At 40.0% G+C, this 18,793-nt stretch overlaps 1 protein-coding gene across 1 annotated transcript in view; it reads right to left on the bottom strand.

Moving 5' to 3' along the window:
* Positions 1-18,793, bottom strand: part of LOC135700107 (MOXD1 homolog 2-like) — a 397,833-nt gene that overhangs the window by 345,737 nt on the left and 33,303 nt on the right. The window lies entirely within an intron of this gene.

Below are 18,793 nucleotides of genomic sequence, written 5' to 3'. Positions count from 1 at the left end.
TACTTGCACTACTATTTGTGACGGTCAACCGGAAGGAACGTTGCTGCCACATCCAGAAAACTGTATCAACTACTTTGAATGTAGGGATGATGAATCAATCATTCTCACTTCCTGTCCACCAGAAACCATCTTCGATCAGCAAGAAGGTGATTGCATTCCAGGAGACGTACAAACATGCATGCCAGTAGCAAAGCAATGTATTGGCAGACCAGACGGCCAGTACGAGTATGGTCCCCTTGACTGTTCGCGATTCATCATGTGCTACGAAGAAATCATGACGATCGAGAACTGTCCCAATCGTGAGATTTTCCTACCGACCATGGGAATCTGCTTTCCAGGAATAGTGGAAAGTTGCGCAACTTACCCATTGGATACCATGTGCGAAGACAGAGAAGATGATACCATCTATCCTGCTCTCGACAATTGTGCAGAATTTATTACTTGTACCAACAATCAAGCCACTCAAACCCCATGTGGTAGAGGAAGCATCTACAGTCCGAGTCATAGGCAATGTCTCGCTGGAGCGTCCTGTAAACTGATAGATGGTTGTGAAACAGCAGAGGACGGCACCGTTCTTTTACACCCTGACGGTTGTGATCTGTTCGTCAAATGCACAGAACGCCTTGCCCACGCAATAGAATGTCCCAATGACGAAATTATCACCACAGATACAGATGATGAATGTGTTCCAGGAAATTCTGACACTTGCATAACAAATTCCGAAGATAATCTACCAATGAGGGAACCGAATGAAACACTCCCAACTTACAAATACAGGGGATAGTGTAGATGGATTAATGATTGATATTTAAAATATATGACACGGTTAGTATTCGACAGTAATCAAATTCTATGTTCGATGACATCCGCAGGATAAGTGAGGAATTTCTCTACAAATTTGTTATCAGCATTCAATTAGATCCAGCAATCAATCCTAAGTCACGAAGCAAAGGCTTGATTCCAGTGTTGCTTATCAATATTGTGATTTAGCGCTATCAAATGTCTGCGTGGTGGGTGGCTCAATTAATATTACTCATTGACACATGCACGATTTTTAGCAGTGCCCCCCCCTTTGTTGAGTCGGTAAAGGCGCAGCTGCAAAGCAAGACCATGCTGGAGGTGGCTGGTTTCGATTCCCGGTCCGGTCTAGGAATTGTTGGGGATGGAAAATTTCTCGACCTTTTCTGCACTGAGGCAAAATAACGTAATAATTCCATAAGAACCACTTATGAATTTTAGCCACAAGAAATCGATGTGAATTTCATAGATTTACCTTATGAAAAATAATGTCGACAAAAAATAATCAAATTTAGTAGACTGGAACCGAACTACGAACGTTGAGATTACGGGTCCTGTTACTGGACCACATGCCTGTCAACGCTTGGGAATGGCTAATGGCATAAAAGAACTACCTCATGTAAGACGAAAATCTTTCATAAGTCGTGCTTATGAAATTCATATGTGTCCAGGCCCGTAGCCAGGATTTGGTTTCGGTGGGGGGGGGGCTTATTTTATGACAAAAACTCCGAAGCTTAATAAAATGTGCGCATTACTGAACGTCGAATGATACAGATTCACGATACATATGTTAATTTGTTGTTTCCTTTTAGTTTCACCAAAATCGTTAGAGTTCATGTGAATCATGTGTCACCAATTATATTTTTTTTTTGTTAATTCGTTTTAATCTTTGATTGGAATTTTCAAACCCTTTAACAAGCAATTATGAGAAAATTTAAACAAATGTATGAATTTTAAGAAAATATTTTTTAAATTTGTTTTCTGCTGGTAATGACGATCAATATTTGCGTTCTGTAAGGAAGAACAAAATCATGTTAGATATTTTATGAAAAATAATTATTTTAAGAACATATTACCTGGTAATTACAAAATTAATCTACTAGCTTTACTATTTGTTGGTATATCAATCACGTGGTTCGGGTCAATGACATAATCCCAGTTAATTGATATTATAGCCAAGCCAGATAGTCGCTGGTTTCCCATTACGCTGCGTTGAACAGTTTTAATTCGTTTCAGTGTGGAGAAAGATCTCTCCACACTGGCTGTAGTGACCGGGAGTGTTGCCAAAATCGTCAACAAAAGATTGATTGTTGGAAAATACGTCTAGTCACATTTATCAAGCACCCCGAGAACCTCTACATTTTTGTCAATATTTATGGATGTCCGGCACCAGAGCTCGTATTCCGCCTTTACTGCAACCACGCTGGTAAAATCACCGAAATAATAGGTAAGTTTGTCAAGTTGGGATGACTCTCCAACATTTGTAAAACCAGGCAACAATAATTGGAACACCGGAAGGATGTCACAATTTTGTGTGAAACGTTCCATCATGTTTTGGATCAATCCATCGAGACATGGAATGAAAACTGCTCTTCGATTGTATTCCTCTGGTGTTTCTGCTGGTTGGTTTGCGCATATTGTTAGTTTGGATGCACGTGGAATCGTGGAATCGCTATCGAAAATAGACGTATGCAGCTTTGATGCTGCATTGAAAATTTCAGCAAATTTTGATTCAGCGTCAGCTCGTCTCTCATTGAAAACCTTTAGTATACTACTCGCATGATTAAGAGCCGATATGAGGTCCACAGATTTAGATTGTAATCCTATTGAAAGTGGTAGTGTAATACTTAGCAAGGATTCACAAACAATTAATGAAATCAAAAATCCTAATTTCTCCATAGCTGCCAAATAAATGGCAGAAGTTGCTGAAATTTTGCAGCTTTTCTCTGCAATAATCTCTGGGCTTTCACAAATGCATTCAAAAAGCTCAAGGAAATTTATCACGCTGTGATGCCGCTCGATGAATCGTGTTGCACAAAGCCGAATTAATCGTCGCTTTTTTGTGTCAGGCATACGTGTCGCTATTGATTCCTGTAAGACTTGCCTTGCATTCGAATGGTTCCTGAACAAGTTCGTCACTTCTGAAATAGTGCCTAAGCAGTTCCTGATTTGTGGGATATTCAACGAATTTGAAAGAGCAAGATTAAGCCTATGACCGGCGCAATGCACATATCTAGCCATAGGATACTGGTTTCTGATTCGTGTTTGTACTCCACTCAAATGACCGGACATATTTGCAGCTCCATCATATCCCTGCCCTACGCACTTGGTCATATCTAGTCGCGAATTGGAACAGCGATGCAAAATAGTCGATGCTAAATTTTCCGACGATTGATCCCCAATGATCACAAATCCCAAAAAGTCCTCCTGAATGACAGGTGATGACTTAGCCGCATCCACGTATCTCACACATAGTGAAAGCTGTTCTAATCCAGAAACATCCATGGTTTCATCTGCCAAAATAGTGAAGCATTTAGCAGAATTAACCTTTTTCACGATTTCGGTCAAAACAATATCAGAACAAGCACTAATGATTTCATAGGGGAATTTACGTATTCTCGTCAATCTAAGCAGTGTACACACTTCTATTAGCATTTTTTCAGCGTCACGCACATATATGACGTATCTGTAGGTTTACATTCATCTGCTGCTTGCTTCTCTATCCGTTTTAATCGACAGAATTCTTCAAAACTGTTTGAAAGCGTTTTTACAACGCTCCAAACTTCTCAGGTGAGTGTGACTATTGTCGGCAGCCTCGTTTTCTTCGGCAACCTTCCCATTAGAACTGCGTGTTAACCAGCTGTTCTATTATCGGCAACTTGAAATCAACCCCATTTTAGAGTGCGTATGCTTCATTTGAATAAAAATCTGCCATAACAGGACTGCTCAGACGTACACATACAATCAGATTGAAGCTGAAAGACTAAAGAATCGTTTGGATGCATTCAGGGAAGTGTGTTGATGGGAAAACATAATGAAATTAACGTTTAAAGTTTGGTTGCCGAAAACAGTCAATGGGTGCCGAAGCCGACATTTACCCTATCTCAGGACTTAGGTAGGTTGCATTTTTGGCGCTATTGAGAACATGTTTCTTCAAAATGTCATCACCACAGTTTGTTCTGTACCGGAGCAATGCACGAAATTTACCATCCTTCTCCTCGGGACGCTCTAGAGATAAGGGACCACTGTCATTATTTCCGCGTAACGGAAGTTCTTGTTCGGCACAGAACAATATTGTCTCAATTATTGGCCTCAGAGCTGCACGGTTTTCTTCCCTCTCTTTGTATTTCTGTTCATTCAGCTGAGAGACAATATCCTTTGCAGTTCCTGATTGAATTTGCAGAAAATTTGTAGCCAAAACCATGCAATCTTTATGGTATTGCCTGTTCTTGTGGTATGTAAAAGTTTCCTTTGACTTTTTCCAATCTCTGAAGCATGTTCGAACCAGCTTACCAATATTTTGATGTCCACCTTTTCCACCTTTGGCAAATAACAAGCAGGGTTTACAATAAACGCCATCGTCTTTTACTTAATAAGCAAGAAACGAAAATCCTGCTTGCGAATCAGTAATCCATTTTTCTTTGAACCGTCGATTCTGCTTGCCAACAATTGTAATCGGGTAAATAAAAGGCTGCGTTGGAACAAGTGTAGACTTCTACACGTTTTTTTTTAAATCTATCATCTGATATTTGCCCTACGATGCTGCTTATGTCAAATTTAGTTTCTATGAAGCATCATCAACAACAATTTTTTCCTCCACGTTGCATGTTTCATCGATGGGAGGCTCTGATGACGTTTTTTCTGGATTATTCTCCAAACTCACTATTCAATTATGACAAATAAATAAAAAAAATACTGTGAATTACTACCAATTTAACATGCAAACCATGACCGTCATGTGCCACCCTAAGAATGTTATGTGTTTGGTTTTGCTGTTTTGATATGAAATTTTGCTGTCATAATGCCAAAATCCGACCACAATATGACATAAAATTCTTGAAAAATATATTAAAGGGTGATACGGTCAAAATTTGGTCAATATCAACTTGACGTATTTCTTTCAATTTTGCATTTAAAAAACCTGAACACCCCTCATTTTGAAGGTGTGTGCTCCTATTTTGATTTTGGAATTCACTCTTCAGTTGTCAAAATGCCGTCCAAGCAAGAAGAGCAGCGTATCAAAATTTTGCTCGCGCATCGCGAAAATCCGAGCTACTCGCACGCAAAATTGGCAAAATCGCTAAAAGTTGCCAAATCAACCGTTACAAATGTAATTAATGTGTTTGGGGAACGTTTGTCGACAGCCAGGAAGTCTGGATCGGGGGGAAATCGAAAACCGGAAGCCGCTGAGACGACAAAGAGAGTTGCCGGTAGTTTCAAGCGAAACCCTAACCTCTCTCTCCGAGATGCCGCAAATAAGCTGGGTGTATCGTCTACAACCGTGCATCGAGCCAAAAAACGAGCCGGACTATCGACTTACAAGAAGGTAGTGACTCCAAATCGCGATGATAAACAAAATACGACGGCCAAAGCGCGATCCCGGAGGCTGTACACGACGATGCTGACGAAGTTTGACTGCGTGGTAATGGACGACGAAACCTACGTCAAAGCCGACTACAAGCAGCTTCCGGGACAGGAGTTTTATACGGCAAAAGGAAGGGGAAAGGTAGCAGATGTTTTCAAGCACATGAAACTGTGAAAGTTCGCAAAGAAATATCTGGTTTGGCAAGTCATCTGTACCTGTGGCTTGAAAAGCAGCATTTTCATAGCTTCCGGGACTGTAAACCAAGAAATTTACGTGAAAGAGTGTTTGAATAAACGTCTGCTGCCTTTCCTGAAGAAACACGGTTGTTCCGTACTGTTTTGGCCGGATTTGGCATCTTGCCATTACGGTAAAAAGGCCATGGAGTGGTACGCCGCCAATAACGTGCAGGTGGTTCCCAAGGACAAGAACCCTCCCAACACGCCAGAGCTCCGCCCAATTGAGAAATACTGGGCTATTGTCAAGCGGAACCTAAAGAAGACCAAAAAAACTGCTAAGGGCGAGCAGCAGTTCAAGGCAAACTGGCTTTCTGCGGCGAAGAAGGTGGACAAGGTGGCTGTACAAAATCTGATGGCAGGGGTCAAGCGTAAGGCCCGGCAATTCGGATTTGGAAAAGCGGAAGCCTAACTGAATATTTTTCCTGAATTTTATACTAATTGAACTTGAAAAAGAAATTTAATTTGATTTTTTAAATAAACGATTTCACCGATTTACACGCGTTTTCCCTTGACCAAATTTTGACCGTATCACCATTTATGACCGTGATCACAGTAAAGAAAACTCACCATTAGGAATCTGTTCTGGTTTTGGCTTTTTAAAAAATGACGTAATGTTTTTTTGACTTTGACGCTTCATATTATATCACACTCTCGGTTGATCAACTGGTAAAATAGAACTGATGAAGTGAAAGCACATGGAATCGGTAATGACGATATACAAGTTATTCTTTCATTGAGCTTTCTCACGCTCAATCGGCGGACACTATTGCACCATCTAAATTGAAGGAGAATGAACAAGAGGGAAACAGATTACTGGGGAAATAATGAATCCAGGACGCGCAGATGCTTTAGTGGATGAATGGTATGTACCTATCAACAGTTTCTTCACTAATACGTCTGCACGTCCTATTCATGCACTAACACTTTTGGACATTCAGTGAGCGAACGATCTGTACGTTTCCCGTCTCTTCGGTTATATTGCGCATTCTCTCTGCCTCTGCCTCAATAATTATTATTTTCGCTCTATGAATGTTTTTTCTGTCTTGTTCGTCTTACGCATGCAGCCTAATCCCCCATTGTTAGCCTATCGGGCAAAAATATCTAGATTTCGGCGTTAATGAGTCAGTTACACGTTTTAAACGAGGGGGAGAGGGGCTATAGGGCTGAAGCCCGCTATAGAAATTATTTTGATATTATGTGGAAAAAACCCTTATCCAGATAATGGATATCTGTAACAAATATCCATTACCTTGGGCCAGATTTTTTTCACATTATGATAATAATTTCGGAGGGGGGGGGAGGTGGCTTCAGCCCCATAGCCCCGCCCATGGCTACGTGCCTGTAATGTGTCATTCATAAGTCGAGTCTTCTAAAATTGTAAAGCCTATTTGCCTCAGTGTGGGCATACACTGAGGCAAATAAATTTAAGAATTTCATAGGGCTTCATAAAGCACATATGCTATCTCACACTGAGGCAAATAGACTTAAGAATTTCATAAGGCTCGACTTAAGAACGACACTTATGAATTTCATGAGCGCGACTTATGAAAGATTTTCGTCTAACATAAGGTAGCTCTTATACGCGTTTAGCCATTCCATTTACCCAAGCGTCGACAGATGAGTGGTCCAGATATAAAACCCGTAATCTCAACGTCCACGGTTCGGTTCCAGTCTGCTCCATGTAATTTTTTTTTTGTCGACATTATTTTTCATAAGGCAAATATATGAAGTTCATACCGATTTCTTGTGGCTAAAATTCATAAGTGGTTCTTATGGAATTCTTACGTTCTTTTGACTGGGTGCATGTTAGACGAAAATAATTCATAAATCACGCTTATGAAATTCATAAATGTTGTTCATTAGTTGAGCATTATGAAATTCTTAGATCTATTTGCCTTAGTGTAAATGCAAGATGACTGTGTCCATACGGAATTTGTTATGCGGTGTTTGGAATGCGACGAAGATAGTAATACAATAATTCTCATCACTGACTTTGCTCTCTCTACGATGATGCAAGATAGCCCTGATAGAAGACGTTTTGTAGCATGCGATTGCGGAGAATGGAGATATAGGGGAAAGTGGTGCAGAAAATCATCACTAAGGATACCAAATTCAGTGGAAAATTAAAATGATGTTTAACCAAATCGACAGCTTCAACCCCCTTTTACATTATGAATACAAATTGAATAAACAACAGGTAATAACATTCTGTTCTCTTGAGGCTAAATAAAGGGTCAAGAATAAACAGTTAAACTTAGAAAAGTTATAATAAATTAAATTTAAGAAGTACTGGCTATTGATGGCTATATTTTTTCAGTCTTGTGAATGACCGATTTTTACCGAAGCAGCTTCTTTAAAACGTGATTCCATAGGAAACATTCATGTTTATAAAAGAAATAAGGCAAAATGGAAGAATTTAAGAAGAAAATGTTTGAAATATCAGTGGTGCTCATATTGCCCCGAATGGACTTAAGTTATTTTTTTTTTATTGAAAAATAGGACAAAAACATCTTGTCATATAAGAACCTAATGACCATTTCTATTGCTATTGAAGGAATATTAACGATAAGTTATAGAAACTACTGATAATCCTTATTTTCTGAATCTGCATCTTATAGCATTTTTGACATTTAGAACTAGTATAACTTTTTCGACTATTCGCACTAGAGAAAAGTATTGTCTCAGACTAAAATGATATGGGTCATTCAAGTGGGTTTCAAGCATTAACCCTGCAACCGATTTTTTGTAACATATGTTCAATAAGTTGATATTTAAGCGGGTGACCACATTGTCCCATTGGCGAAATTCCAATGTTTCAGTTTGTGCCGGAATTCTGACAATTTGACTGTTGTAAAATGTTTTACAATGTCTCAGACGTCATTTCGTTTAGAGTTCTAGAGACGTTTTCGTGCTATGCTTAATTGAAAAATATCGAACACGCCATTTAAAAAAAAAATAGGTGATTGTCAAAAAGGCCAAACTCCAGCACAAACTTGATTCATTGCCCCTAGCGAACAATTATGCGCTGTTTCATGGATTGCGGATCGGGAAAAATAAAATCCATTTCTCGATGCACATTTCAAATGGTCCTATCTGCTTGGATCGACTCTCTTCATCGATTTTCTCTTTTGATAACCACTGCTATGCAAACAGATTTCGCGCTAATTTTACAACATAGTTTGATAAAGAAGATTCTTATCTAGCATCCAAAATGTCAAATACAACAGGGAAAGGTTTTGCAGCTGAGTTATTAACGGAAGAGAAAGTCGATGAAGAGAATCGATCAATGCAGATAGGACCTTTTGAAATGTTTATCTAGATTAATCCGTTTTTTTAGGCTCATTTGCCTCAGTTGTGCGGAGTTGATATTCAAAATTAGGGTAGAGAACTACTTCGGCCTAATCGCCCATTTTGGGCCTATCGAGCAGAAAACTTCAAATAAATCCATGATTTCAGAGTTAACAAGCCAATTATGCGTTTGGTACGATACTTTAGTTAATAAGCTACGGAACGAAGTCAATGAGAACGCGTGGTATGAAAGTTTGCACCCATTTTCCCAAAAAACAAAAGAAGCGCTCCGACTGAATCAATTTTTATCTTCATCCGATAGGCCGAAGTGAATTCATGGGCTTTTCAATTGCGTTTCAATGCGTTAGGCCGAGTTTAAAATCCGTAGGCCAAGTTTGGCGTCAAGAAGCAGTGTTGGACTTTTGACAATATCTCAACGATTGGTTTCTCGTTTTCAAATCTTATGGTACGTACGGAAAGGTAAATAAATTTGGAAGCCATCAGTAATATTAACATTCCGTTTGGTGCTAAACTGATCTAGATTAAGAAAGACTAACTGCGGGTTATGCTTAATAGGCCGGAAATGGGGTATTTAACCCTACTTAAAACTAACGTTAGTAAAGCGGGGGCCGCTTACTCGCGGCTTTCTCGAGGTTAGGGGTAACAAATTGTAGCAAATGGATGGCAGGGTAGGGATTGAGAACACAAGGCTTGGAGAGCAATGTGCTCTTGATCTCAAACTACGCGACATACTGATGAAGAAGGCAGACATGGGGGTACATCAATGGGGAGCAAACAACTTGGAAGAACACAAGATGACACTAACTACTAAATCCTCAGATCTACCCGTTTTAAAAGAACATGAATTAAATTCCAATAGTCGAGATCTCGGCTCGCCAACATGTATATAACGGACCGCATAACTCGTTTTCTCGGATAACTCGGATCGTTCTGATAACTCGGATCTAGCAGCACAATGGAGGATGCATGACCAAAGCACGTGGTCGATCTCGTGATAACCACTACCACAAACGCACAAATTTCAGCCTGCTAGTCCGATTTGAATGAAATGCGAGTCTAACGAGCAGGGATTGGACATGAGCCTCAAAATGACACGTATAAGTCACGGGTCATGTCCACCCCGTTGGGAGAATAGAATAGAACCATCTTCCCAGATCACTCTTATTCCATTTTTGTTGCCAGTTGGTGAGGATTTGCTGATGGGTAATTGAGAAAAATTTCGCAAAAGCGATTTGTCGATCAAAAATATCGCCTTCCATAGCGCTCACTTTAGCGAACGAGTCCGCTTTCTCGTAACCAGGAATAGAGCAATGAGGACCCATAGCTAGATAAAGTACTCAATTTGGCTTGGATTTTGGTCAGGATGCACGAGTACGGATTTCCGGATAAACTGACGCGATTGGTCAAGGTGACGATGGATAGAGTGATGTGCGTTGTTCGAGTAACGGAGACACTCTCGAGTTCCTTTGAATCTCGAAGGGGGCTACGGCAAGATGACGGACTTTCGTGTCTGCAGTTCAACATCGCGTTGGAAGGTGTGATCAGAAGAGCTGGGATAGACACGAGTGGCACGATCTTCAGGAAGTCCATCCAGCTTCTTGGCTTCGTCGATTTGAGACGATGGCGGAAACGTACATCAGACTGAAGACTGAAGCTAGCCGGATTGGACTTGCCATCAATGCATCGAAGTCCAAATTCATGAAAGGAAGATGTTCTCTAGGGAAGACAACGGTAGCTTCCCACCCCGAGTTCATATTGACGGTGACGAAATCGAGGTGGTCGATGAGTTCGTGTGTTTGGTTTCACTGGTGACCGTCGAAAATGATACCAGCAGAGAAATTCAAAGAAGAATTATGGCAGAGAATATTACCTACTTTGGACTCCGGAAAACACAGCGGGCAAGGTGGATCGACCAAGTAGCGACCTGCGGACCCTTCGCAGACCACGAGGCTGGCGAAGTGTGGCCATGGATCGAGTAGAGTGGAGATGACTTCTTCGGACAGCAAAGGACAACAAGGCCTTAGCATGATTGATAAGTAGGTTCGGTCAGGAATTACGAGGAGTGCTTCATCGGCCTCATTGAACGAATAGCCTCCAATGAGCTAAGACTATCCGTAAAAATTAAATAATGGTCAGAAGATAGTGAGGCAATTTGCTCCACTGCGCAGAATATGGCTGCTAGTTCCGCAACTTATACGGAACAGTGTTTTTGCAAGTGATATGAGGCGCTATGAGATTTGTTGAATACTCCAAATCCAGTGGAATCGTTTATAGTTGACCCATCGATGAAAAAAAAACTCCTATTGTTACTGGCATGGTGGTACTTGTTTGGAAAAATTAAGGGAACAACCATCGACCGATGGTGATCTGGTATTCCACGGATTTCTTGCAACATGGTCACATCAAAATTTACAGAGGAACTATACAAGTCTTGGAGGCAAACACGATTGGAATTGCACGAAGAAGGGACAATCTTGTTTGAGGATTTCTGTCGAGCAGCTTCTCAAAGTTTTCTATTACCAATGGGTTCATTACTTCACAACGGATAAGAAACCAGAAGGACAGTTCCGCGAAACGATCTGTCAGTGGGAGAATACCCGCGAGTACTTCAAGGCTCATTGTATGCGTCGAGTGCATACAGCCAAGCGCGATTCGGAGGCAACGGTATTGAACCCGATGTCAGGATGTGTGTTTTTGCCGTGGATTGAAAGCAGAAGCTACCGTTCTCTAGAACCGACAAGATGGTTGTTCGGTACAACCTGATCAGATCTTCCGGGTGTGCTCCCCACCAAGTTCCGGTAATAGTACGAAGAAAATTGATTCTTTGTTGGCATTTTTGTTTCATATACGCAATATGTTTTCCCCACGTGCTTTTGGAATTGAAGCAGACACCTAAATACTTGAAAGATATCCTTTGAGTGATTAGTCTACCATTTAGTTGAAGCTATAACTGGGCAGGATGATACTTCCTAGAAAAAAACAACCAACTCAGTTTTCTCCGGAGAGAATTCGATACCTAGTTTCATAGGCCAAGTAGACAAATTGCCTTGCAATGGTCCTTGCAGGTCCGGTGCACTTGGCCCGGTGACGGAAACAACGCCATCACACAGAAAAAAAATCTGAATTTTAACTATCGCGTAAAATCTCCCTTCATTTGATCTTGAGCTATACTTGGCATAAACAGCGAAATCGTTTACAAGCTTGCATACAATATCACTAATTTATGCGATATTGCGCTTAAATTTACACGAAATATCACGTAAACCTATGCCAAATCTAGCGTTAATTTTATGTGCGCTATATCTCGCAGAAATTTACATGAATTTTTCGAACGGTGCATCTGCAAGCTGCCTTAGCGAGCAATTTTCATCAAGACAACCATCAATGCCTTTTACATAACAATTATAAAGAAGGGGGTTTCAACATTAGCCCTGGGGGAGACCCATGTAACTAATTCGTGAAGTTGTCGAGTTTCCATGAGAAAAGCTCATATATTTCTCAGACAACAAGTTGCTCAAATAGTTGTTCATAATTGGTGAAAGCCCACTATCGTGGAGTTTATCCGAAAGGACGTCGATGCAAACAGAATCAAAAGCCCCCTTAATGTCCAAGAAAACTGAACCCATTGCTGTTTCTACGCATAGGTCAGTTGAATTTCAGTTGAAAGCAACGCAAGACAGTCGTTCGTTTCTTTGCCTCTCCGAAATCCCGATTGTGTATCTGAAAGTAAACCATTCGACTCGACCCATTTGTCTAGACGAAAAAGAATCATTTTCTTCAACAATTTCGAATGGCGATAACTCTTACTTGCCTCCAGTCATCCGGAACAATGTTTTGCTCCAGAAATTGATTGAATAAGTTTAACCAGCGTCCCTTCGCGATGTCAACTTGAACTTGATTCTATCCATTCCTGGAGGTTTTTACATGAGAGAAGAGCAAGTGAGAATTCCACCATCGAAAATGGGGAATCTATTTCCTCTTTACCCGACGGAAGATCACGAACGTTGGTTTGAATCGACACCGAATCCGAGCAAACTTGTACTCCTTTTCTTCGTTAACCGGTGATGACGCGTTTCGCATTTTCCTGCCGACAGAGTGTTCTCATGGAAGTCTCTCGCGACAAACCATCGACGAACTGCGTTTTCTTGGCTTTAATCCTCGACCTTACCGTGTTTGCGGAAGCGTTTAAACGCGGTGGACTACTCGTTGTTCGCGTCGGTGCAATCCTTATCCCACCCCGGAGTGGGATGTTGCTTTCGAACGGAAACACCCGGAACACGTTTCGTCTGTGCTCGCAGCGCACAATCGATGATGAGACGCGCGAGAAAGGAGTACTCGCCCAGTGGAGGAAATATTTCAACCGATAGACTGGCATCAGGAACCGCGGTCACAAATGTTCGCCAGTCAATGTTTTTCATAAGATCGTACGCGATGTCAACCGAGCAAATGATCACTACCGATGTGACAATTCGCTTGAGCCCAAGATTCCAAGTTTGTTTGCAACCGTGAACATTTATATTCATATACCGGCGATTTCTGTTGGATGTCCACTCGTCAAAGGTAAGGCTGAGCATTTGGTGTTCCTTTTTAATTTTCACGAACTGCTTACGATACTCTCCCACTACAAACTCGTGATACGACTTCACTTTTTGCCTAACACCGTCATGAGTTTTCGGGATTCCGCTAAAGCCACGAGCGAGCAAACCCTGACGAATATCTTCGGACTTGGAGATGGTTCTATACTAAATACCGTCCTTAGCAGCCATTCGAGCCAGAACTGCTTCAAGCGGCGACATCTTTGAAAAATACTGGATAATGTTTGATTTTTTTTGGGGTTCGATGATGATGTTGAAGACTGGTCATTGATAGTTTCTGGAGAAGCAGCACGGTTTTTAAAGGTTATGTCATGTAAACTTTTAAGATGCGTTTTCATTCCGCTCGTGCTCGAGCCTTCGCATTTAATCAATTTTGAGCATTTCACGCATTTCGCTACGCCACGATTATGTTTTCCACGCAGGAAATAGAACCACACCGATCCTTCAGACACGACAGGTTTTAAACTTTCTTCGAATTCTACTTTTCCACCAGGAATTGCAATTACAGCTACTAGAAACAAACTGAGAATTCGATAATGTAAACAACGTTCATTCACGCGGTAATAAATTCACTGATTCATTTATATTTTGGTATGATGCGAAGGATGCAAAGCAAATGAAGCGAAACAACTGTCTCTTTTTTCTACAGGGCTACTGACCAGTCGGACCATTCAATGTTATAGTTCAGACCACGATGACGTCACTCATCAGATTTGACAGATACTGTCGCCTTTGTGTACGTAATGGACTTGTATTTTTTTTTTTTTTTTGGAAAACAGTGTTGAGTGGATAGCAGAACCAAGTGCAGGATTATTTTAAAATCAAATTACAGATTCCTAGGTGGTCAATATCTGATTAATACGATGATTCAGCATGCCAGTGAACTGTTGCGTGTGGAAGTGCAAGTCTTCCAGAAGCACTCCCGGAGTAAATTTGTTTCGGTTTCCTACGCCAGGACAAACACTTAATGTTTTGAAAAACGAACGGATTCTGAAGTGGAAAAGATCTCTGGGCTACAAGGACAGCTTTTCGCCGTATGGAAAACGTATCTGCAGTTTACACTTCCAAAGTGGTGAGTGAGTTTTATTTGATAAAAAAAAACTTGTTTTCTACAGTAAAGTTTTTGATTTCTCAGGAAAGCCTGCACGTATTACCGACTCAAGCGATCCGGATTGGATACCAACAAAAAATCTTCACAAGACCTCATCGGAAGAATGCGGTAAGATGTTCCATTTCTTAATCATAAGCATGTAAGCAATTTGTTTTTACATTCAGATCATTCTGACCTTGATTCTGACTCAAGATCAACGGCATCATGCAGCTCCAATATGGCAAAAGAACGCATGACCATCACGACAGATTCGTCTAACTGTTCAAAAACGAACCCAACAAAGCGAAATTCCGAAGATCACCCAGATTCGATGGACGAATCGTGCAAGGGTGAAGCTTCTTCCAGCAGCTCTGATCAAGAAGAACCAAACTCATCTGACGAATTCGTGAAAACTGTAGCCTCGAAAGCCTCTTCCAGTAGTTCTGAAGCAGAAGTGTCATCGGACAAATCCACGAAAAGTACATCCGAAAAATCAACTCGAAAATCCTCAACATGCAGTTCTGATGCATCATGTGGTGTTCCCGAAGGCGAAGATTCGTCAATAGAAGTAAATGTTCACCGTAACTCTACAGAGCAGAAGTTCCATAACGCTTCCACCAACACGAACTGTTGTGACTCCAATGAGGATTGTGAGATGGTAAAAAAGTATCAGACGGAACTAATCCGCCTTCAGACGCAGGTTGATAGCTTGAATAGTGAGCTTATATTACATAAACGAGGATTTGAATTTATCGCAGTTTCGAATAAAAAGTGCCTCTATTATACAGGAATTACAGATTTCAACACAGTTAGAAAAATTTTCGAATATCTTGAACCGAATTTGTCAGAACCTTTTTGTCATTTTTCAACTAGGCAGGTATTTGTTATGACACTTACAAAACTCAGGTTAAATACTCAATTTAGATCTCTCGCCTATGATTGCAATGTAAGTCCTACAACGATTTCGAAGTATTTTCACATGACGTTGCAGGTAATGGATACTTGTTTGCACCATGCGCTTAAAGTACCATCTAAGGATGTCCTCTTAAGACATACTCCGGCTCAATTCAAAGAAAAATTCGGTAATTCGAGATTTTTCGTGGTAGACTGCTTTGAAGTTCGTTCCCAGAGTCCAGGTGACCTTAAAGCAGCGGTTTCACATTACAGTAATTATAAAAAAATCAATAACTACGAAATTCATGATTGCCGTATGTCCCGATGGCAATATTTGTTTCATATCACCAGGTTACGGGGGAAGATGCTCGGATAAGAAAATAGTAAGCGATTCAGGATTTTTAGACATTTTGATGCCGGGAGACGTAGTATTGGCAGATAAGGGATTTGACATTCGACCTTTAGTTGAATCCAAAGAAGCGTCTTTAAATATACCTTCTTTTCTTAAAAGTAAGACACAATTCAAACCAGCAGAGATCGAAGAAAATAATCAAATAACTAGCTTACGCATACATGTTGAGAGATATATAGGGTCGCTGAAATCAAAATGTCATGTTTTGTCACAGGTGATACTGTTCGCATTTCAACAGGCAGCGTATCCAAACTGCTGTATTATTTTGAACGATTATTGATACCTGTTCCTTTTTGCTCCAAATTACAAACAAGCCTTGGTCTGAGTTTGTGATAAACATCTGTGTCTGAATCTGATAATAGTAGCTATGTGTCTGAACTAATTTCAAAACTCCTGCATGCATCTCAATGAAATTTCTTTTCATATTTGCAAGACTTGCAACAGTAAGTTGATCACTAGCGTGCACAGGAATCTTGTTATGGAGGGGCAATTTTTTTTTTCTATGGTGCATTTAATCTGGGGATGGGGAGTACTGTTCATCCACCACTGTTTCTCTACTGTTCAATTTAGCTAATTTTGTTTATTTTTTGCTCCGGTGGTGGTTCATCTTCTTCAATGCAAACTGCTTTCAGACAGCCAATGGAATTGGCAATTTAATCCCATCATTATCAATATACCTGATGACAATCACCAACTGCTCGTGGTGGCCACAATCGCTCGTCTCATCTACAATTATTGCCACTGGTGTTCCTCGCAAGGTTTTCGCAATGTTCTGCAACACTACATTGTGCAACAACGTAATCATGTCATTTTGAATACGGTTACTTGTGTACTGGCTGTTTTTTGGTGGTCCAGTTCTTCGTCGATACCCTTCACTGCGATTGCCCATCAACTCGGTCACTTTCTTCCAATTTCTGAACCCTGTAGGAATCGTTGTAATAATGTTTTGCGTCATGCTCTTCTTTACAGGTTAAAAATATGAACCAAAGAAAACATATTCTTCAAGGTACTGGTATCATCTTTTATTCAGTTACCTTTCTTTCAGTTACAGTTATTTTTGACTGTTTCAAGGTTTTGTAAGCCTTGCATGTAAGCATGTAAACCCTGTCCCAAAGTACCGCCAGTCGGGGTGACACGAAATGATGCCAAACATTCAACATGTTTTAAAGATGATACAATGGACAATCCCGAATTTATTGCAACGCACATAAACAGCTGTAACTTTTTAACCACGGTAACAAATGACTTGAAATTTTCAGAGAAGATTCTTAGACGAATTCTTAAAAAGACAACAATAGACCAAGGTTCAATGGCAAACTAATAACTGTCTTTAAATTTTATACAGCTGCAAAAAAGTCCATCTTCAGATTTCCTTGAGGGAATACTCCCCAGATATCCTTTGGAACTGTCCTTGAGGTTCTTCTTGGATTTTTTTAAACTCTCCTAAGAGCTCTTTTGAAATTCATTTCAGAAGTCCACTGGAATTATACTTAGAACTCTTCATGATTTTTTTTCTCAGAACAACTTGGAACTGAAATTCTTTTAGAGTTTCAGAAATTTTTCCCGGAATGAGCTAGAAATTATCCTCGGAATTCGCTTGAAATTTTGCTTAAAATCCCTTTGGAATTTCACTTAAAATTTCATTTTCTCGGTATTCTTTTCGGAATTATCCTGGAACTATCTGCAGGATTCACTAGAAATTATTCGCAGAATTTTCTTGGAATACTCCCCAGAAGTTCTTTGGAACTGTCCTCAGAATTCAATATCCTTGAGGTTCTTTTCGAATTCTTTAGAACTCTCCTAAGAGTTCTTTTGAAATTCATTTCAGAAGTCCACTGAAATTTTACTTAGAACTCTTCATGATTTTTTTTTCCTCAGAACACTTTGGAACTGAAATTCCTTTAGAGTTTCAGAATTTTTTTTCCGGAATGAACTAGAAATTATCCTCGGAATTCGTTTGAAATTTTTCTTGAAATCCCTTTGGAATTTCACTCTAAATTTGATTTTCTCGGTATTCTTTTCGAACTTATCTTGGAACTATCTGCAGGATGCACTAGAAATTATCCACAGAATTTTCTTTGAAAACTCCCCAGAAATTCTTTGGAACTGTCCTCAGAATTCAATATCCTTGAGGTTCTTCTCGGATGTCTTTAGAACTCTCCTAAGAGCTCTTTTGAAATTCATTTCAGAAGTCCACTGAAATTATACTTAGAACTCTTCATGATTTTTTCTCGGAACACCTTGAAACTGAAATGCCTTTAGAGTTTCTGAATTTTTTCCCGGAATGAGCTTGAAATTATCCTCGGAATTCGCTTAAAATATTTCCTAAAATCCTTTTGGAATTTCATTTAAAATTTGATTTTCTCGGAATTCTTTTCGAAATAATCTTGAAACTATCTGCAGGATTTACTAGAAATTATTTGCAGAATTTTGGAATACTCCCCAGAAATCCTTTGGAACTGTCCTCAGAATTCAATATCCTTGAGGTTCTTCTCGGATGTCTTTAGAACTCTCCTAAGAGCTCTTTTGAAATTCATTTCAGAAGTCCACTGAAATTATACTTAGAACTCTTCATGATTTTTTCTCGGAACACCTTGAAACTGAAATGCCTTTAGAGTTTCAGAATTTTTCCCGGAATGAGCTTGAAATTATCCTCGGAATTCGCTTGAAATATTTCCTAAAATCCTTTTGGAATTTCATTTAAAATTTGATTTTCTCGGAATTCTTTTCGAAATAATCTTGAAACTATCTGCAGGATTTACTAGAAATTATTTGCAGAATTTTGCAATACTCCCCAGAAATCCTTTGGAACTGTCCTCAGAATTCAATATCCTTGAGGTTCTTCTCGGATGTCTTTAGAACTCTCCTAAGAGC

Source organism: Ochlerotatus camptorhynchus, unplaced genomic scaffold (assembly GCF_037179485.1).
Source record: "Ochlerotatus camptorhynchus isolate MF236.1 unplaced genomic scaffold, CSIRO-AGI_Acam_v1.1 ptg000128l, whole genome shotgun sequence".
Taxonomy (NCBI): Eukaryota; Metazoa; Arthropoda; class Insecta; order Diptera; family Culicidae; genus Ochlerotatus; species Ochlerotatus camptorhynchus.
This window is presented reverse-complemented; position numbering and strand designations above follow the sequence as displayed.